Genomic DNA, 12305 nt, shown 5'->3' with positions numbered 1-12305 from the left:
GCAGTCAATGACTATTGAATGGATGGATGGATGAATAAATGGAAAATAGGAACTATATAAACTCTTGCTTCTAAGTAATATATCGTCTCTAATGGGAATGCAGGATATCTCAGTGGCAAACCTGTATGGACTGAAGAACTAGGGCCCTCTTGGGCACTCCTCACATACCTACACCCTAGACCTTGACATTTTATGGACACAGTCCCAGCTGAAATTGTGTTTAAGACCTTAATAAAATCAGTGATCAAAAGATAATTTAAACTGAATTGTAAAGAATACATAAAATTATTCTAATCCTAAATTTGTAGGCTGAGAATTATATCCATTAGATATATACGTAGGTGTATAGGTGTATATTCTACCTGTGGCAGGTAGAATAATGGTCCTCCAAAGATGCTGACATACTAATCCCCAGTGAATATGGTACTTTATATAGCAAAAGGGATTTTGCAGATGTGGTTAAGGTAAGGATCTTGAGATAGGAGATTATCCTGGATTACGTGGGTGGACCCAGTGGAATCACAAGGATCCTTATGTAAGGGAGTCAAGAGTGTCAGTCAGAGGGAGATGGGCAGATGCTACACAGCTGGCTTTGAAGATGGAGGAAGGGCCAGGAGCCAATGAAGGCAAGAGCCTCTATAAGCTTGAAAAGACAAGGAAATAAGTCCTCCCTGAGAGCCTCCAGAGAGAACACAGCCTGGCTAACACATCGATTCTAGCCCAGTGAGACTTCTGACCTATAGAGCTATAAATCTGTGTTGTTTTAACAGGTAAATTTTAGATAATTTGCTACTGCAGCAATAAAAAGGTATATGTATTTTACATGTTTATGATATGGATTTGTATCTCTAATGTGTTTGCCAGTGCTGCAGTACTGTTGCCTGTCCTTTGAGTAAGAGTCTAGAGGGAGAGACAGACAATAACGAACATACACAAATCATCACACATTTACAACTGTGTCAGGTGCCGAGGAGAAATACAGCCACCTGTACGTTAACTCCCAGGCTTCCCTTGTCAAGAGGACTGGGGACTAAATTTACACACGCACACACACACACACACTTTTCCCAATGGTCCAAAGTTATAGATACAGAGTTGGTCATCTGTTTATATTTCAAGAGGATTTGTGTCATGTATATAAATCCAAAGAATCATTGTCTAGAACAGGGGGAAGAGCATGGGAATTTTTGCATATGCCACTTTATTTGTCACTGTACCTTGCTCATGTCTATATTGTCAATGTAGAACTGGAGAGGATTTAAACATGTTTTCCCCCAAAAAAATTAGTAATAGAAATTTCAAAACTAAATTTTCTGGACCTAGGAGAATCATGTGAGATTTTAGCAAGTTGGAATATTTTCATATTTTATATTAAACATCCCCCAAATCCTCATATATTGCCCCCAATGTCAGAATACTTTGCTAATGAATATGGTCAATCTCCTTTCCATCTAAGATATTTTATTTTTAAATCATCAAAATTTTTCTGATTATGTCTTTTATAAGACTTAAAAATACATTTCTTTACCTTCTTTACTCATTTTAAGGTAACACTGTTTCAAAAACAGCAATAATTACCTTATTAACAGGTATTTCCCTGTTATATCTAAACTATCATGATTGCTTTTATTGTAAGAAATAAAACCGTCTTCCTCCCTGACAGCCAGTCGCATTTTTCCAGAGAAAGATTAACCCAAATTCTGCATAATTATATGGTATAGATTAAAGATAACAAAGATAAAACTCAGACTGTTTACATAGTTGTTAGTTGGATGTGCAAATAAAAATGAAATATACTTAAAATCACAACCACTTGATCATGGGTTGTGGGTTACTGTTGTTTTTATTGGCATAATTGATTCCTTGTTGTGCAACAAGAAGTGTGCAGAAAATTTGTTTGAACCATTTATCATAACTTGCATCACATGTTATTTTTAATATGCTCTTTCATGAGTGTGGTGAAGGCCACAGAAGACAAATATTGGAAGTGGGTTTTTTCATAGTTTTCTCAAAAAAGAAATTAGTATTTGAAATATTAGTCTTTTAAAATATGTTGGTATTTTAGGTCAGAAAGTCTAAGGTTAATCTTATTTTCCCCCCATGGGTTTATGATAAAAAGAGAGATAACTATCTTGATAGTTTTTTTGGTTTTATAACAATTGGATTTATATTCCGAAATTAAATTAAGGGAGAAACAGCCTGTAAAGGATTTAATCTAGAGAAATGAATGAAAGAACTGAAATTCAACTTAAATAGTTGAATATCTAAGTCTAATAGTTGAGTATCTAAGTCTAATCGTCCTTCTAACGTGGATCTCTTAAGGATAGGACCACATAAATAATTCTCACAATATTCATTTGTAATGACTATATTCAGTAGGGTTAGTAAGATTTAAGATATTCCCATGGTATTCTAAACAAATTATTTAAAAATATAACATTCCAGAGATGAAGAATATATCAGCATTCCCTAACAGTGTTATATCTTATTAAATATTTTCATTAAGTATTAATAGATGATATGAAAATATATCGTGTCAAATATGTCTGAGAAATTCTTGATATAAAATATTGATTAGATGTTTTTACTACAGGACTTATTGGAGCCTTAAAGTGTTAATTTGTGCAGTGAATTTCCAAAAACTAGAAGAGATAATAACATGCAGTGCTTCATCAGCTAAGAAAATCAGTCCCGGTTCTCTTCACTCTATAATCCTGACCTGCTTCAGGTAAGGGGTTCTAAATTCAAATGGCGTCATTCTCAAGTTCTCTGGGAAGATCTGTTAGTTTTATTCTCTCTTCCTACCAGGAGTTCTAGGTGCAGAGAACATGCGTTGACTTGTGGATCAAAACTAAAATTAACTTTAGTGACTTGTGAACCTACCCTCAGCATTCATTCATCCTTATGTGCGAGTAACCCCTGATTTTTAGAGGAATCTTCATGTTTTAATCGCCTCTTATTCACATTGGTGAGGGAGGATTCCCTTATGGGGATGGCCAAACACAGGACACCGGACACTGGTCAGAGGAGGTCGACAACAGTTTCTTAGTCACGTATACACACAGCCAGCGTGAGGAGGACACTGCAGGCCACACAGGACCACGTGGAGGCTGCACCTGGGAACAGAGTGAACAACCAGGGACAATGCAAGGCGGGCGTTGTAGTATCAAGAGGGCGGAGTGCCCCTCACTCCCGCAGAAGGATGTGATTAGCTTGTTTGAATAATTCCACAGGCTGGTAGGGAACTGAAATCCATGACTCAGGGCTAAGCAGGAACTGTACCTGGTCCTCTTGAGAGGAGGGTTGTTTGGCTAGGTGACCTTCTCTGCAGAGCAGAATGTGGACGGGACCTTGTGGTCCAGCTATTCAAGGCCCACCTGGCTTCAGACGTCAAGGCAGCACATTATATTGGGTATAATTTAGACCTTGCACCTCACCCCCTTCCATCCATACTCAGTGCACATGGTTTAGGTAAGGCTTATCCAGCCCCTGGAACCAGACAAGAGCATGTGACCAAGTTTAAATTTATCACAGCCCCCATCCCCAGAGATTAATTCAGGAATGAGTTTATCACCCAACTCAGGCCAATGACAGTCAAGCTAAGGATTTTTTAATGGGACTTTGGAGAGAGAAATGTGCTATTTTTGAAAGCAATTGCTACCAGTAAGAGTGATGGAAGCTGGGTGCTCCCAGAGACCCTGATGCAGAGCCTGAGAAGGAAGCCAGCACAGACAAAGCAGGGCCTAGAAATGGGAATGGAATAGTCTGCTGACCTCACCTGATCTGCATCCAGTCACGCTGGACGCCTCTCTACTGCTGGCCTTTCTAGGCACGTGAAACATTCCTTTTCCATTTTTGATTAAGCAGGTTTGAGTTCAATTTTATCACTTATAATTTTAATAGTTCTGATTGATATATGAACTAATTTGAATGAATGCCTGTCCAGCTGTACTGAATGGTTTTGTTAAGAACCACTTTACAGTGTTACCCCTGGCAATATTTTAGAACTCTGCAATGTCCTCACTCATGACCCAGACTCAACCACGGCTCCCTTTCAAAGTGACCTCATTGGATAGCTCTTCTTGCAATGTTACCGTTAAATGAGATTGATCAGCATTTCCACTCCCGTGCAATAAACGATCTTTGATGACCGTATGCACAAAAACAAGAACACAATGAAAAAGAAATGAAGGATAATCACTATCATGTCATGATCTATATTAGAAGACAGGAATTGATTTGATCAATTCAGAGTCAATTAGTAGATCTCAATATATTTATAATTTGAGCAAATATTACAAAACATTTTAAAGAACCCTCAACTTAATAGTATGAAATTAGAAATTAATTTATGTTGGCACTTTCTGTTAATAAAGAAGGACATGTAAAAGTGAAGAGCAAATAAATGTGATAACTATTGCTGGACGAAAAACTTGGAAACATAAGTAAATCAAACATTAGAACTTGTAACTTCCAGTGTTTTCTCAAGGAAAACATTCAAGGAAATATCAACAACATTTACACACTCTTTCATATTTTCATCCAGATAAATCCTGCAGCTCATAGCCACTCAGCTGTGGTTTGAAGCGGCAGGGTTGCTCTTAACATTTACACTTGCTTGATGAGAAAATGTTGAAATACTCACAAGTACACTTATTAAGTAAAAGAAATGACAGTGCACACTGGCTGTCTCCAAATGTTGACAAGGGACACAGAGGTAAAGGAGGCAAACACTTTCAAAATGCTAAGTCGTACGTGAAAAAAAAAAAAAATGAAGCCAGGTTTCTGGTATCTTGTCATACATCCTCCTAATCTACATTTGTTTATCTATCACAAATATATTTCATAAATATAAAAGGAAAATATGCTATCAGAAAGCAGTTGAGATTAATTTGAATTTAGAGACTCACATTATCCGTCATGGGGTGATAAGAAGCCCCAGGGCACGAATTAGTCATTCATGACCATTTGCCTCTGGTGACTTGAGCACAGAGGCAGTAACAACGTATGTAATGTATTTATCTGCTAATTTAGTCATTTACTTGATGGATATGAGAGAATTTCAAAGGAAGATTATAACGATACTGGCATACACTTTTCCAGTATACCAGAAGATTTGCAATAAACACAGCACGTAAAACTTTTAAAATACATTTAAAGTACCAGAAGGCTAATTCATTAATAGCACTATAAAAGTGTATCAAGGAGGAGAGGAATGTAATTTCTTTAACATGCCCTGTATAGGTGCAAGCAACATACCTAAGGTCATCCACAGAGCTACGGTAATAAGGAGATAACTTTGAAATATTCAAAATGAGCTTCTGTTGTTGGACCTGTATCTTCATTTCTTTCACTTCAGTCATTTGAGCCCCAGAAGGTGGAGGTTAAATAGGCTGAGGGTGAAGAGTTGTGATGGTAAGGAATTCCTTATACCCCATAAAATCGATTTACAATCAACCAATCTTTGAATTTTTTTTTTTTCTTTCCAGAATGGGATTTTCACAAAACATATGAGACGTTTTTATCTTTTTTCTTTGAGCTGAAATGTGAATCTATGGTGTAATATCCAGTAGGCATGTTTTAGAAAATCCTCTGGTTTCATGAACTTTAAACCAGTATTTATAAGAGAATATGTAAAGTAAAAATGTCCCTGCTGCATGAAGGTTAACTGGATTGTTTCAAGTATAGAGCTGATGAGAAGGTATGCTTGGATCACTATATTTTTATTAAAACTTATATACAATAGAAAAGAGTCAGCATCTTAATAGTAATACTGCATTCCTTCAATTGCTCTGAAAAGAATTTAACTTTATATTTTTATTATCGATAAGATTCACACACTTAATTCTCTTGGATTAACTATTATATTTTTCACAAGTAAAGCTATTGTCAACCTGGAATCAGAGCCAAGAGTCTTTCTGTATTTAAATGTAGAACAGTATTACTATAGTACAAATGAATGGCTTCCACCCAGCTTAATTATGTTCAAGCTGCAAAAAAATGCACATGTTGTATCCATGGATTTGCAAATACGAAGCAGGGGCTCCGTCTACATAGCCGTCTGTGCATTGCTTTTGCCTTTTAGTTTTTATAGCACAGATACTAAAGCCAAATTCTCTTTAAAATCAGAAGTTGATCATTGGAACATGAGGCTGATTACATGTAATAACATGATATTTCCTAACCACTCAGTAAATTTGAAATGACAGTAGTCGCAATAGTACATGTATTTTGTAGAAAATAATCTACTGTTAGGCCACAGTGGAAAAGATGTATGAAAATATTAAAATCGTAATTGCAAATGAAAAAAAATATAGCCAAGTTACTAAGCTGAAGACACACTGGAAGTATCACCAGCTGTGCAGTCTTCATGTTGCATTTTGGACCATTGAAGAGATAGAATGCAAAAAGATTCTGAATGTGTTCTAAGAATAAGAAAGGTACATTAGTTACATCATGTGCCTAATGTCACCACCAAGTGGGTGACTTCTGTGGGTGAATTACCCAATAGGTAGCTCTCCATGTGCTCGCTGTCAACTGCAAAGGCAGATGTTTTGTTTCCACTTCTACAACCCACCCCAGTCCCACTTCAAGACCACAGCATCCAATCCTGCTTGTGCTTCTGGCCTGCCTTCCTGCCCTGTGAAATTCAAACTCAACACTACGACACCAACTTTCACCCTAGTGTCCAGCCCACTGTCCTGAACTACATAGTTCACACTTGCAAGACTTACAGTTGCATGAGCCAATTCCTTCCACACACCCCCACACCCATACACACATACACACACACACACACACACACGCATACACACACACACACGCTCTCAACTCCCTCTCTCTGTCTACTCAGGCAACCATAACACAACACCAGAGGCTGTGGCTTAAACAACAGAAATTTATTTCTCACAGTTCTGGAGGCTGGAAGTCCAAGATCCAGGTCCTAGCAGGGTTTGGTTCCTGGTGAAGACTCTCTTCCTGGCTTGCAGATGGTGCCTGCTTGCTGTGTCCTCCCATGATGGAGAGGAAGAGAGCAAGCTCTCTGGAGTTGCTTCTAATAAGGGCACTAATCCCATCATGAGGGCCCTACCCTCATGACCTCATTTAAATTTAATCACCTCCCAAAAGCCCCATCTCTAAATATCATAACATTGGAGGTTAGGGCTTCAACATATGAATTTGGGGAAGGGACACAATTCAGTCCATAGTGTCTGCTCTCTTCTTATCTATCTATCAATCAGGTACATACAGATCTATATCCTATTATTCTCTGGAGAACACTCACTAATACATCTTATCATCCCTGGACAATCTAAACTACAAAATGGCTCCTTCCCTCTGACCCAGTCATATTTCCAGAGCACTCACTTTCTAACTGTTGCTTCGGCTGTTATTCACCTACAGTGAGACTTTCAATCCCTGGGCCACTTTATTCTTGCAAACCATCAACTGCCTTCTAGCTTCAGTTTCGATTCTCAGCTGATTCTCAGCTGAGCACTCAATTCTCAGCTGGCACTGTAATTTCCTCAGAAGTTATTCCATCGTTTCACCTCATCCTTCAAATCACGAAGGTTATCAATAAATTTTATTTGCCCAACCAATCAATTTGCCCAACCAGAAAAGTGGAACTTTCCTGTTCTACTTTACTTAAGATCTTTATGTCTTTTAACTCTATCGATTCTCTTGATTACTCTGTGTTTCTAGACATTATATTTGCTGCAAACATAAAGAATATGTAAAGATCGCTTTTACTACAGGATGTATCCTGCATGAAGGTCATAGGTCTTCATTTTATTTCACTGGACACTCCAGTGCCTAGCACAGTTTCTGTTTAATAGTAAATAGATGCTTAATAAAATCTCATTAAGTGAATAAGCCCTCTCACGAAGAAAAATTCTACATCACTTGATGACGACAGTCATAATCGGTCATAATAATGATTATTATCGTTAAAGTAGAAAGTGGGGAAATGTTGAGGACAAGGTATTTAGTTCATGATGATACTTCTTCCTTTCATGTTTGATAAGTGACAGCAAAGAGTTCATTTAGCCCATAGGAATAATGATGTAGAAATGCCATACACTCCATTCTATCCTACAAGTTAAGCCAAAGATACATGAACTTTCCTGTAGAATGAATCTTGTAGTAAAAGTATCAACTCATAGTCTTTAAAATACATTCTCAACAAACATGATGTCTAAAGACACAGCCTGGTTTAGTGGAAAGCATACCTGACAGGGAACTGCAGACCTCACTTGTAGCTCTGGTTCTGATTAATGTGCTGTGTTTTCTAAGAGAAGTTAGTTAACTTCCTTAACATTCCATGTCATTACAAGTGAAGGGATTGGAGTTGATTATTTCTAAGGTCTCTTTGAGGTCTAAATTTCTATTCTAGTCTAATGAGATTTAAATTTTTTAAGGTTTTACTTCTTACTCCCTTTATTTTTAAATGTAAAAATCACCATGCAGCACTTTTCCTTGCCTAAAAAATGTTTCTTTGTCAGCATATCAGGATGCTTAGACATAAACCTTTATACACTCTAACACCAAAAAATGCTAATTTTTCAGTCATCTTAATGTTTTTAGACTCCATAGAGTCTGTCATATTATTAATTTTTTTAGTGGGACTAGTAATAAATAATATAAACTAAGTCTTTAAAGTTGGTATGTATTTTGCCTGTTTTTTCACTTAAATTGGACATTACAATATTTTATGACAGATTATCATATCAAATGAAAATAGGAATGCAGGTATGTAATAGCTACTAGCACCTTGTATTTATATGATCACTTTAAACTTATGTTGAGAATGATGTCTATTTACTTTACTATTTGGATATTTTCAAATGAGGATTAAAATACTACCACCATTAATATATGGTACCATTAAGCACTTCTTATCAGATTTATAGAATAACATACCATAAAAATTTCTCAATACAAAAAAGAATATTTCTAATCCTAAATCAATATATAGTTATTATGGGCAATATTTAGTGTAGTCATAGTATACAAGAATGTTGAAATTAACTTTTCAAAAGCCAGGACAGAGTATGAAATGTCACATAAAACTAATTAAATTTAATAATCCTGATTTAACTCACTTAGTCTATTTTTCCCCTTCTGTCAAATAAAGGGCTTAGATTAGATGATTTGAGATAGAATATTTTGTGACTCTGCGAGGAAAGGAGGGTAAGTACTGAATGATAATGGGATTTAAGGTAGACCTGGAAGTGTATAGGATTGTCATAGCAGAAGAGAGACAGGACTCCCAGGCAGAGAGTACAGCTTAGGTATGTCCTGACTCATCTTTTGTTTAAATGATGGAGATAAAACGATAACTAAAACACTACCTGCATAGTCTGATATTTTAGCTACTAGTCAAATGTAGCTCTTAAAACATAATTTTAAATTAATTTAAATTAAAAATTCATTTCCTCAGTCACACTAAACACATTTCAGGTGCTCAGCAGCCATATGTGACTACCCCACTGGACAGTTCAGACATTTCTATCATAACAGAAATTTCTACTGGTCAGCAATGCATCTAGATAATAATAACCAAATGGAAACAGGGAAATCCAATGTCTATTTGACTATAATATGGTCTGTGTCTTGCTTAAGAGAAGGTAGAAATAACTTTAGACTTTATTTTAAACTATATAATTAGGTATGTTTGCTGACAAAAATAAGACCTATATTCTTCTCCATGCATGCAGAGAAAAAGAAGGGAGTGTAGAAAATTATCAACCCCAAAGAAGTCACAGAAGGAGAAAAATTACGGCGGAAAGGATAGATTTCTTAAGATTGGATTCAGCTACGAGAAACACACACACACAGACACACACACACAGATATAGATTTAAATATGGAAGATGTTTATTTTTGCTCACATTAATCACATAAATGTCCAGAGATAAGAAGTCCAGAGCTGCTATGGTCACACAGTTCAATGCTGTCCTGAAAGACTATTCAAGTCACCATTCAGCCATCCCTGGGATGTGGTCTTGGTCCACATGGTCTAAGGAAGCATCCATATACCAGGCACAATAATGCTGGAAAGAACCAAAAAAAAAAGAAGAAGAAGAAGAAGAAGAAGAAGAAGAAGAAGAAGAAGAAGAAGAAAGCAAGAACATCTTCCATTGTCTCCTAAAAAAGACTCTGGAAGGCTGTATGCTTTATATCCCATTGGCCAAAATGTAGTTACATACTCACACTTAACTCCAGGGTGGCTGGAACATGTAATATTTATTGCCGTCAGCCATGTGCCCAGCTAAGAGGTCTGTTCATTCAGAAGAAAGGGAGAATGTATATTTTGGAACACTGCCCAAGACAAAAGCACAAAATAAAATATTTTTATAGCTATGATATATCAGTAATTATAATAAATATTAACAGATTAAACTTTTATATGAAAAGATAAAAATTGTGACTACTATCTAATCCATCTATAAACTTCTTGCTAGAAATATATATAAAACAAAAAACATACAGAAAGGAAGAAATTAAAAGAATTGGAAAAGTATACTGTGCTAATAATAATTAAAGATATTTCTAGTAATATTTAAATTAGATGAAATAATATTAAAGGCAAAAGGCATTAATAGGGATAAAAGGAACACAGAATCTCCATGAAATAGAAAAACTATGAGCTTGTATGCACCTAACCACACAGCTTCAAAATACATAAAGCAAAACCAGAAAGAATTATTAGCAGAAACTAATAATTCCACAGTCATAGTGGGGAATTTTAATACAACTATAACAGAAACCGATTAAACCAAATAATCAAAGATTTAATGTTCAAAAGTACATGTTTGTTCTAGTACGTATATAGAAATCCTGCATACAAACAATGTAAAATATGTACATTTCGGTTAAATTTTTATCTTCAAATAATTTTAAACTTTCAGAAATATTGCAGAAATAGCACAAATAACACAGTTTCATGCACCCCCCTCTGACTTGCTTTTATGTTAACATCTTACATAAATGTAATTATTAAACTAAGAAATTAGCATTAGTACAACACAATTAAAGACTTTATTTGGTCCTCTCCAATCTGTGACAGTTTCTGAGTCTTTCCTTGTCTTTCACCAGCATCACACTTTTGGAGACTACGGGTCAGTTATTCTGTGTCTCTCAATTTGGATTTGTCTGATGTTTTCTCATGATCAGATAGAGCTTATGCATTTGGGGCAAGAATACCACAATTATGCTGTGTGCTTTTCAGTACATCTTGTCAGGGAGCACATAATGCCCATATGTCTTATTATTGGACATGTCACTTGCTTAAGCTGGTGTCTGCCATAATTTTTTACTCTCAAGTTATAATTTTCCCCCTTTTAATCAGATATCTTAAGGGAGACTTCTTGAGACCAGGCAAATATCCTGTTTCTCTTCTAATTTTTGCCTAGGAATTTGAGCATGCACTGGCAACTCTTGCGTGAAATAATGATTCCCATGGTGTTTTAACGGCAATCCACTGTTTCCCTCTCTCATATATTTATTCATTGGAATTTTTCTGTAAGAGGGCCATTCTTTCTTCCCACCTATTTACTTATTTGTTCATATTAGTATGGACTCATAGATTTTTTAATTCTATAGGTTAAAAATTCTATAGGTTCATTATTTATTTTGTTCCTGCAGTCGCTGCACCTTTGGGCATCAGGACCTCCTCAAGTTGGCTCCTTTGCCCTTGCAATCTGCCCCATTGCTTTTTGAGAACTTCCTTACTTTTTGACATCAATGCTCCAGGCTCATCTCTTATTTTCCCTACTTCAGCCCTGGAATATACCACTTCTCCAAGGAACCTTGAAAATGGTTAAAGGCTTGTTCTCAAAATCATTTTTAAAATTTCATAATGCAGGAAATATTATTTCTCCATAATTTCAGCTGTTGAGTTGTTGTGCAGCCACTACACAGAACAGCTGCACCATTAAATGGGCATTCGTTTTCAATTATAGTTTCTTAAGGAGAAAAATGCCTTAAAGTTAGTTAAATAGCTAAAAATTAGAGTTCTTAGTTTCCTTCATTTAAATTTTTGAGTACTGTACACTGAACAATTGCACAAAGATTAGATTTATTATGTAATCTCCAACATTCTGCCTTGTATTGCTTAAATTGTGTAAACATTTGTTGGTTCAAAAAGTATTGAATATTCCATCTTAAGTAGCTGACATACTCTTTGTTAATATGCTAATTTCATTCTCAAAGTCTAACTTAATCCTCAAATTTATTGTCCTACATATTTAACCATTTGAAAGTTTATAGTAGTTTTCGTCATGGTATTAATATTTATAGTC

At 35.9% G+C, this 12305-nt stretch overlaps 1 protein-coding gene across 2 annotated transcripts in view; it reads left to right on the top strand.

Moving 5' to 3' along the window:
* NEIL3 (nei like DNA glycosylase 3) overlaps positions 1–12305 on the top strand; it is a 192743-nt gene that overhangs the window by 89285 nt on the left and 91153 nt on the right. Inside the window, exon 2 of one of the 2 annotated variants that reach the window (XM_059909547.1) lies at positions 2594–2728. The exons of the other annotated variant lie outside the window; for it this stretch is intronic. The gene's annotated coding sequence lies outside the window, so the exon portion shown is untranslated. The remainder of the gene's footprint in view (positions 1–2593; positions 2729–12305) is intronic. 2 annotated transcript variants of the gene reach the window in all.

The sequence above is a fragment of the Balaenoptera ricei genome, chromosome 21 (genome assembly GCF_028023285.1).
Source record: "Balaenoptera ricei isolate mBalRic1 chromosome 21, mBalRic1.hap2, whole genome shotgun sequence".
Taxonomy (NCBI): Eukaryota; Metazoa; Chordata; class Mammalia; order Artiodactyla; family Balaenopteridae; genus Balaenoptera; species Balaenoptera ricei.
The sequence above is the reverse complement of the archived record's forward strand: the minus strand, read 5'-3'. Positions and strand labels throughout refer to the sequence as shown.